The sequence below is a fragment of the Eupeodes corollae genome, chromosome 3 (genome assembly GCF_945859685.1).
Source record: "Eupeodes corollae chromosome 3, idEupCoro1.1, whole genome shotgun sequence".
Classification (NCBI taxonomy): Eukaryota; Metazoa; Arthropoda; class Insecta; order Diptera; family Syrphidae; genus Eupeodes; species Eupeodes corollae.
The window spans coordinates 90,516,671-90,526,982 of NC_079149.1; positions in this window are offsets into that span (position 1 = coordinate 90,516,671).

A 10,312-nucleotide genomic window follows, 5' to 3' on the forward strand; every position below is an offset into this window, starting at 1 on the left:
GGTAACATCATCATCATCATCACTATGGCGAGAGAAGAAAAAAAAGTAAAAAAAACCTCAACTGACCACGGTAGTTCATGTCGAACAAGAAGGAAGTCAATGACGGTTATTTAACGACGAAGAATTTAAAAACAACGAACTTAACAAAAAACAGACTATATCCCTTCATTTCAAAAGGTATAGGTATGTTTTGTACCTTTAGTAGCATGTGCCTTGGAATAATAAAAAGACGTAAGTAATGAGAACCACAAAAAACATATGTTATTTCTTCTATCTATCCTATCTGCTGTTGGACAAAAGTCAGGTGCACCTATCTCGCATCACACACTCATCACATATCACATCGCCATTGCATCTCCATGGCATGGCAATAAGGGAGAGAGGATTTAATTTCATTTGATATATTTTTTGTTCGTTAAATTCAATAGTTAAATGCAAAATAATGATTGTGTTAAGTTGAATCTAATCAATTTATACGATTTGATTTCATGCATGCATTTTAGCCATTGAACTCGATCTTATATGATTTTTTTCATGTACCTGGTGGTATGTAAACGAAAGAGCTGAGTAGCGAACTTGAAATTCATTCATGGGCTTAGAGATGTGCTCTGATCTCTGAAAGCCGCCGTGATTGGTATTTATTTTTTGTTGTTGTTCTCTTCGTTTCTTTTGTCTTCAATTTTATTATACTGTTGCGGGAGCCTTATTAAAACTGGATGCAGTTCAGCTCACACAAACACGGCAACATTAGCATTTGAGGTTTTATTTTTGTGTTATTGTTTGCTTTGTTTCAGTGCAGCTTAAGAGTCTCATTTAGGATGGTCATCATCAAATTTATACATTCAGTAATTAACTGACAGAAAGGAAGATCAATGAATGTTTTTTTTCTCGTGTATTTATCAAGAGTACGGTGCGACAGCGGCGGCGGAGACAGGTATGACTCGTTGTTTTTGAATTACGTGATTTAATATTGTTTGACTATATGTTACCTGGTGTTGTTAATCCCAGGGATATTAAATCAGCAACATGTATTACATGACTACATGAGTTGGAATGTATTATAATTGTTGTTTATTTAAGTGGTGAATATTTTTATAAGTTTAATGCTTTATTCACACACTCGGAGAAGAATATGGCGAGTGTGGTTTTGAAAAAGATTTATTGAATTGCTAACAAAATTGAACTTAAGAGATTGATGTAGTTTAAATGATTGTATATGAGTTGAAGATAGATATAAGATTGTTGTTTTAAATAGGTCTATAGTTGATGTTTTTTATTTGAACTTGAATTATCTAAGCAGATTGCTTTTTAAAATTTTATTTATTTTCATACGATCTTAATTATGTAGGATATTTTTCTTCTAATATTTTTCAAGTCAATGAATAGGAGATTACATCAAAAATTCGCAAAAAATTTGCAGTTTCTTATGTCTATAAAATATATTAGTAAATGCGTTGTAATAATTGAATTAAGCTACTTCCTTAATCCTTTTTAAAACAATAGAACTCAATTTCACGAAGTCATGGAATGAATATTGCAAAAACAAAAAAAGCTTCAGTTGTTTTGTTTTTATTTAAAACTGCTTATGCCTTCCAATCAATAGAACTTTTATAGGTTTGTGTTGACTTTGGTCTTATTTGATTAAAAGTTAACTTTGTTTTGAGAAAAATAAGTCAATGTTTATTACAGCTAGAGATTTCAATTTTAAAACGATTGTGTTGTCGATTTTGAAACCTGCTGTGATTAGCGAAAATCCAACTGATTTGAAAAAAAAAAATGAAAGAAACATAACAAAATAATCAATTCTCATTGTTTGTTTTAGGAGTTTTAACTTTTATTGCTTTATTTAACAAAAGCATGATTATATTATAAGCATCATAAGCTTAAAATTGTAGACAATATTAGAAAATTTTAATTGTTAAAAGTTAAACATTTCTAAGTTCTTCTTTTAAAAAATTGAAACCGCCTCATGAAACAGAGGCTTAAGAAGTTATTATTCCATGGTCTCGTCAGACTTTTTTGGTCCAGCATATCGTGAGCACCGAAAATGTTCGAAAACAATCCATTCTGTCTCCGATTTAACATGGTTTTGCGGAGGACAACTGTAACCAATTTAGTGGAATTTTTCACTGATGTTTTGTGCCAAATATATGATGGAGATAAAGTGATTGCTTACGCTTTTAGCAAAGCCTTTGATAAAATGTCTCACAAAATCACTATTTTTAAGTTAAGAGTTAAAAACGTAGAATTTTCTCCTCTCTTCATAAACTGGCTGAACTCTTATTTATTATGAAAAAGTATATTAACCGTTTTAGATCGTTTCTTTCTATTCATGCACTTTCCAATGTGCCGCAAAGAATCTAGGATCACTGTTATTTATTTTAGCCATTAATATTTAGACGGTTTAAAAATGTAACCATTACTTCACTCGAACACAGCCGCAATGTTTCATGCCTTTCGTTACTCTACCAATATTTTTATAAACAGTGTTTGTCGAGTTAGCAAGTTACATTACCCCTCCAAACAATTCAGCCGTAATACTCGTACTTCTAGAAATGCACATCAGTTAAACCTTGAGCTCAATTCTGGACTTACTGTGAAGTAAAGATATTCTTTTTTTAACCGCACATCGAGAATGTGGAATGCTTTACTCAACTCTGTTTTTCCCTGTCATTTTGATATTGAAAACTTTAAGACGATTGTGCATCGGTATCTCCTCTTTTATCCTTTCCTATTTTCCTAAAGCTGGAACTGTGTTACTTTGTGCTTATAGTTACTTTTTCCCGTGATTATGGTATCATTTGTGATAAAACTCAACTTTTGCTGCCACATAGAAACATTAGCAATAAAGGCAATGTAGCACTTGGATTTATAAAAATCTAGTCAAAAGAGTTCTCTGACCCAAAGAGTAACGAAATTTCTTTTCGTCTCACTTATTCTTGACGATTCTTGAATATGCTTCTCAAGTTTGGTCCGCCTATTAAACTACTCAAATAAAAAGGATCGAATTCGTTTATCGTAGGGTTTTTACAATTTGCCCTCCAACTAAATTTATGCCAATATCTTCTTTCTTTAACGAAATTTCGATAAGTTCCTGCTTATTTTGTAAAATTTATTTTTAAAATTTTATAACTTTAGTTTAAATTGTTGTTTTTAAGTTTTAAGTTTGGCTTGTAACAAGAGTGCAATAAATTAAAATGTAAATGTCCTTTACTTTTGCAGACACTTTGTTTAGTAATCAAAACATTCTAATCTCAAAAATTTGAGCTGATCAAATGCACACCTGTAGCGCGAACCTTAAGTTTGTACCTGAGATAATTTTTGAGAAAAAAATAATTCTAAAGTTAGGGGGAAAGACCTTAAATATTGAAAGAAATTAAATGTATAGATTTTAAATTATTTGATTCTTTTGTTTTTGTAGCTGCAACTGTTGGCTTTTTAGTGCTTATTTTGTTAAAAAATACATTAATTTACTAGATCCAACGTTTTTTTTTTAATTTCCAGTGATTGTAAGTAGTTGAGATAAGGTTTCTAAATAAAGTCACTAGCATAGCAAAAATGTGTCTTATACTTCTCTCTGTTATAATAAAAATCTACGAACTCTTCGAAATGTCGAAAATGTATTGTCTAAAACATATTTAAAAACCAGGCCCAGTGTTGACTTCTCAAACTATCAGCAAGCTCAATGCAGATTTTTATATCTTTGTAAATTCTTATATCTAGAATACATTGACAAAATGCAAGACGCCTCTACTAATTTATAAACTTTAAAACTAAACCTCTTTTTTTCTATAATTAGCGAACACTAAAAGGGTTTTGTATACCTTTAATATGCCAAAGCCACAGTGTGAGCAATAGGAAAAGAGAGAAAGGTTGGATAGGAGGTGTCGGTGTACATTGGTTTTGAATTCCTGAACATTGCAATGACATGAAAAGATAGAGCATGGCAAGGCATTCCACATTCGCGTAGTACGGCTAAAAAATGAATCTCTGTATTTCATAGTACGGTGGAAGTTGGGCTCAAGGGTAAACTTATGGGCATTCCTAGAAGCGCGGGTATAACGGTTAAATTGTTTAGGGGAGGAATGCAACTAATTATTTTACTAGAGCATAGTCCGTTAAAATAATGGTAAAAAAGGGTGAGGCAAGAAACCTTGCGTCGATGTTCGAGTGATGTAAACGAGTAGATGATGTTAATGCCAACAATCATTTTAAAAGCTCTTTTTTAAATACTGTACCTACAAGAGCTTTAAATAAGTTACTGGAGAACCAGCCCAGAGATGAGAGTTATATTTAAGTTTCGGACGTAAATAGGTTTTGTAGATTGTATTCAGATCAGACGGAGAGACAAATTTCTTGCAACGTCTCAAAAAACATAGACATCTTGCGGCATTTTTGGCAACATCGCGTATGTGATCGCTCCACAAAAGGTGGTTGCTGAATGCTGATGCACATTCCGAGGATGTCAAGATTTTCCGTTTCGTTGATGCAAGTGCCACTCATTGATAGTGGCAAAGACGGTTTATCTCGCTTTAACGATGCAAGACAGCATTGCGTTTTCGAAGCATTAAATTCCACACGATTTCTATTCCCCATTGTACAATGCTGTGTAGGTCGGAATTTAATGAGCTAATCATATTTAGCCGTTGCAGTTCCACATCCGAAGAGGAGGGTTGTGAGTTTGGAAACGAATATGAAAAGCTAAGAGTGCTATCGTCAGCGAAACAATGTATTGGATTAGAAGTAGCAGACAGGAGATCATTTATAAAAATGAGGAAGAGGGTCGGAGACAAAACGGAACTTGAATCCGTCCAAAACAACTTGTATTCAACGGTTCGAAAGAAAATTTCTAATCCAACGAAGAAGAGATACGTCGATACCGAAAGCACGCATTTTCGATAAGAGAGCAAGATGCCAGACTTTATCAAATGCCTTTGAAATATCAAGTGCAATAATCTTACTTTCTCCAAAACGATGTAAAGATCTGTTCCACTGTTCGGTGAGATAAACCATGAGATCACCAGTGGACCTATTGCTACGAAAGCCGTATTGCCGGTCATTAAGAAGCTTCCGTTCCTCAAGATATTTCTTAAGCTGATAATTAATCAGCGTTTCCATGACCTTAGAAAGAAGGGACGTTAGTGCTATCGGTCAGTAATTTGTGGGAGAAGAAGATCCGCCTTTTTTTGGAATTGGCTGAACAAATGCAGTTTTCCAACTACTCGGTACGAGCCCAGAAGAATAGGATAGATGGAAAAGCTTACGCAGTGGTTTTGCTAGCGTGGAAGAAAACCTCTTCAGAATAATAGCGGGGATACCATCTGGGCCATCGGATTTATGAATGTTGAGATCTTTAAGAACTCTCGCCACAGTTCGAGTACGAACAAAGATTGGTCCCATAGAATCATTTACGCGTTCAAGAACTGGGGGAGTCATGACTATCTGGTAAGGTAAAGTTTTCGGCGAACTGATTTGCAAATAAGTTGGCTTTATCAATAGAGCTAACTAAAGGAATGTCATTGACAACAAGCGTAGGAACCGAGGAAGAGGAAGAATTCCTCATGTTTTTTACAAATGACCAAAAATTCTTACTGCCTTTGGGACATTGCAGTATTTTTCGCCGCAATTTTTGGTCATGTAAAAATTTGGTCCTTCGAATATAGGCGTTGCAGGCCTTCCTGGCTTGCTTGAACTTTTTCCGGTTTTCTCACCTCTTTCTCCTTGATAACCTCTTTGCAGCTCGAATCGAACCATGATTTAACCTTGGGTTTAATACTTTTAACCCCATTCGGGATAAACGTTTCCATTCCCAAATGAATCATACTAGAAATCATATCTGCACTGGAGTCTACGTCGCTACCGAGGAAGCATAGCGACCAGTTAAAGATCCTGAAGAAATTATTGAGACCGTCCCAGTTGGCTTTATCGTACTGCCAAACGGTTCTCTTTGGAGCTCTTTCTTTAACTGGATTTGTTTGACACGAGAAATTAGCAGATATAACACTATGGTCCTATGTGCCTTGAGGCGTCAATACACTGATTGTGTACTTATCAGGATCAGAAGTGAGAAACAAGTCAATGGTATTTTCTGCTCGGCCGTTAACATCTGATATACGAGTAGGCTCATTGACAAGCTGAGTAAGATGGTTAAACTCAGCAAATATCTCAGCACACATTCCTTCGGGCGTTGTATGGCCCGAATGGCGAAGCCACGAAGAATTGTGAACATTGAAATCGCCCGTAATAACGATTTCAGTGTGAGGATACAGGGAGACAATTCTTTGTATGGAGTCAGACAGAGCATCAAATTCCTGAGAAGTTGAAACTCTGTCCAGGTTTGGGCTCCGATAAAGAAAACAATAGTGAATGATGTGCTTATTCACGGAAAGTTTTAACCACATGAAATTAAAAAGGGAGTTGGTACAATGACCGTATTGTAGTAAAAGTTGATATGCAATATCATTCCTAATATATATGGCGAGACCATGGTGTGAGAAGAATAATGGCACTAAGCAATACCCATGAATAAAAAATTCAGCAGGATCGGAATCTTCACCCTCTTGGGTTTCACTCAATGCCAAAACAGCTGGTCGGTACCATAGACTCACCATTTCTTCTAGAAAAGATTCCTATTTATATAAACCCACACAACGTCAGGCAGGCCCCTCTCTTTTTATCAATATCCTATTCTGTCAATTCTTTTTAATTTGAACTGACGAAATGCACCAACAAACCAACAAATTAAATTTGGCTTACATTTTTCGAATTTAACAAGACAAGTTAAGTTTCAATCAGGCTTTTAAACTCAATAAATTCTTTGGTCTTTATCATGTTTGCAAAGTACTAAAATTTTAAAATAAAACACAATTTACAAACGATATTAAGTTATACCAATGCTTTCCATAAAATTTAATAAAAACCAAGGAAATCAAAACATAATAAACACATTAAAATCGCTATGGAAAGGTAAGAGTTATTGTCTAAAGCCTATAATATACTCGTAGCATATAAAGTACCTCTAGAATACTGAATGCATAATTATTTTATAGAACTTAACATAAATAGATAATGTGATTGTGTTGTTGGGGTTGTTAGACATGTCAGTAGTTGTGGTATCACCAGCGTTAAAGGAAATGTTAACCTGTCAAAAGTGGCAAATTCAATTAGGTGTTTCTTGTACAAGGCTAAGCTTTTCTTATTTTAATTGGTTTCTTTTTTTCCAATATGCTTACAATAAAACAAATATATATATAGGACAAGTAGAAGACCAACGCAACGGTATTCTAGATATTCGATATATATAAAATGTAAGTATGTTATGTAGGTAGTAGGCTTTCTATAATCAAACCACAATTATAATTGAATGCAGATAAAATAAAGTGATAAATTCAATTGCAAATGTTTTTAAGTGACAAAGTGACATGTACGGTTGATACCTGTTTTCAGGTATTATGTTAACTATAGTTAGACTTTCTGAAAGAATTAACATTTGAAACACCTTCGTCTAAATAAAATGTATTTACGCAGTCGTCGCAGACATATGTACAGACGTATGTTGCCAATTAAAAACATAAAAATCAATACAAAATTCAAGGCTATATTTCTATTTCAAATATATAATCTTAAGTGAAACATTGTAATAATCTAATGTATGGATTATTTTAATTTTGTTGTTTTACGAAAGTGTATAAGAAATTAATTCTTGTCTTTGAGGTTTAATTCTTTAGGCATTTACTTACAATGTTTAACTTTTCAAAAATGAAATCTGCTGTCTTCCTTGTTCTCAAGTGGAAGCATTCGATTTTTCGAGCTTGGAACTCTATTACCAAACAAAAATGTGATCTTTCTACGATTTTTGTTTGTTAATTTTTTTAGTTTTCGACCGATTTAATATAATACCAATCATGGATATATGATACTAGTCCCGGCTTCGCACGGGTAGACATAAATAGGTTCAGATATTTAAGTTATAAGCAAGCTAATTAAAACGACCATGAATCACAAAAATAGAAAAAATGTTATGCTTATCCTAAAGCCTCCCTATACATTACGTTTGCTGTGGTATTTGTAGGTGTCAACAAAACGTTTTGATTTTCAGGAGATCCTACTCGAAAAAGTGCCACATACAAGCCCGTGGGAAAAGCACTCTTTTCTTAAGTCGATACCAGCAATGGAAAAAGTTTGTCCCTGGGAAAAACATTATTTCAACGGCCGGTACATAAGTACATCTGAAGCAGTTTTGAGGATATAAGTCCACTGATACTAAATATAGCCTATGTTACTCAGTCATAATGTAGCTTTCTAATGAAAAAAGAATTATTAAAATCGGTCTAATATTTTTTGAGTTTATTCGGAACATACAAATCTTTCCTCTTTATAATATTAGTGTAGACTAGTGTAGATATTAGTGTAGATAGAGTACATAAGAAATCTTAAAAATAAGAATATAGAAGAAATTCTTTTGGAAATTACCTATTAAAAGATCGAATCTATGAAATATTGACAAATGCATCTTCTATCTTAATTTAAAATTCACTCTAGGTAAAGTCTATTGTTGAAATGTGTTACCACAGCTTTTAGATAATCAGCTCACGAGGCTTGGTTTTTCTTAATCTCCGAACATTTGGTCATATGCTAAAAGATGAGAAAGTTCTCAGAGTCAGAGCTGACGAGCTTGAACTCGCATGAGAGATCGAGAGAGAGCAGATTTGAACTCGGACTCAGTTTTATATGCAAAAAAACGAGTTCACTCTCTACAGTTCTGACTCAGTGATACGAGAACGATCTCAAAACTCATTGTATGCACTTGTACTAGTTAAATCAGTAATTTCTGTGCGGTCAGCAGAGTCAAGAAGGAAAAATGTCTTCTGAAAGCGAAAATGAAAGTGTAATTATAAACAATAATGTTGACAATCTTATTTAATTTCTAGTAACTGAAACTAAATAAACTTTTAATTTAAAAGTCGCAGTTACCAGTTTTAAAGGTAAGAAAAAAGATGCTATTTTTAAGATCATAGAAGCAGTTAAAAAAAAATCGGGGGTACATAAGTGAAAACAAAAAATTACTAAAAAAGTGTCACATGTCTACAATCCAGAGCACCAATGGCGTAAGGAAACTCATACTTACCGCTCCATTACCTTTGCGCCTCTTCTATTTCTTCAGAACTGTGCGGGATTATGATCCAATCAGTTAAACGGCTTACAATTTTTGTTGCGACTTGCTGTAACGCTCTAGATATCGTTGATTCATTGACACCAATGTCTTTACCAACACCGCATTGAAACCCAGGATCTGCTACACAAAACAGAAAAATCAACATTTATTCTTGATGAGTCACCTCACCTGTTTCACTAAATCTATACAATTTTCGAAAACCTTTAACAATTGGACATCTTCTATTTTTATAAACACGATTTGCATCGAAATTATTCAGAAACTCTTCCATTTTGATAGTTGTTTATCAACTGAGTAAGAGAAAACCCATCTTCAAAAATTTGTGACATCGAACTCATGCAATCGAGCATTTTCTCATCTTTTGCATATCAAAACGAGAACTTTCTCACATAGACGTCCAGAGATAGATCTCAACACTTTGAGTTCGAATCACAGCTTGAGATCGATCTTCGCCTCTATAATGTGTTTGCATACCACTCTAAGAAAGTTCTCAGAAAAGTGAATAAAGAGCTTGAACTCATTTTTTTGCATATGGCCCATTGTTTCTTACATTTGATAACGTTTTGATAATTTAGTGTTTGTATGACTAGCGTTTTTTAACCACCTCTGTAACCATTTTAATGTGAATGCCATGATTTAAATCACTTTCTCTTATATACCAAGTTGCTCTTATTATTCCACGAAGGACTTTCTTTTAGACTTTTTGGATAGGTTCACCATTGTTTGGTGTGTACAGCCACAAAATAAGAAGCCATAAGTCCAAAAATAATTCAGGACTACATTGTATCACAGTAGTTTGTTCTGAATAGAAAGTCAGAGTTCTTTCCTATAAACCAGTATAGTCTTATGTCTTCTTCAATTTTAGATACTCTTTCCATTTAAACTTTGTATGTAAAGTCATTCCAGAGTATTTGGCAGTATTGCAGTAATGTACTTCTGTACTGTTTAAAGAAATTGGAATATTATTAATGTTTTTATATACAAAATGTATATACGTCGACTTTGTTTCGTTTAGCCTGGTACGCCATTTTGACATCTAAACACTTATCTACTTTATACACTGCATTCTACAACATTTGTATAGGTCTTGGGACGGATCTGTCTGGCATCAATATTGAAGTAACATTGGGAAAGAAA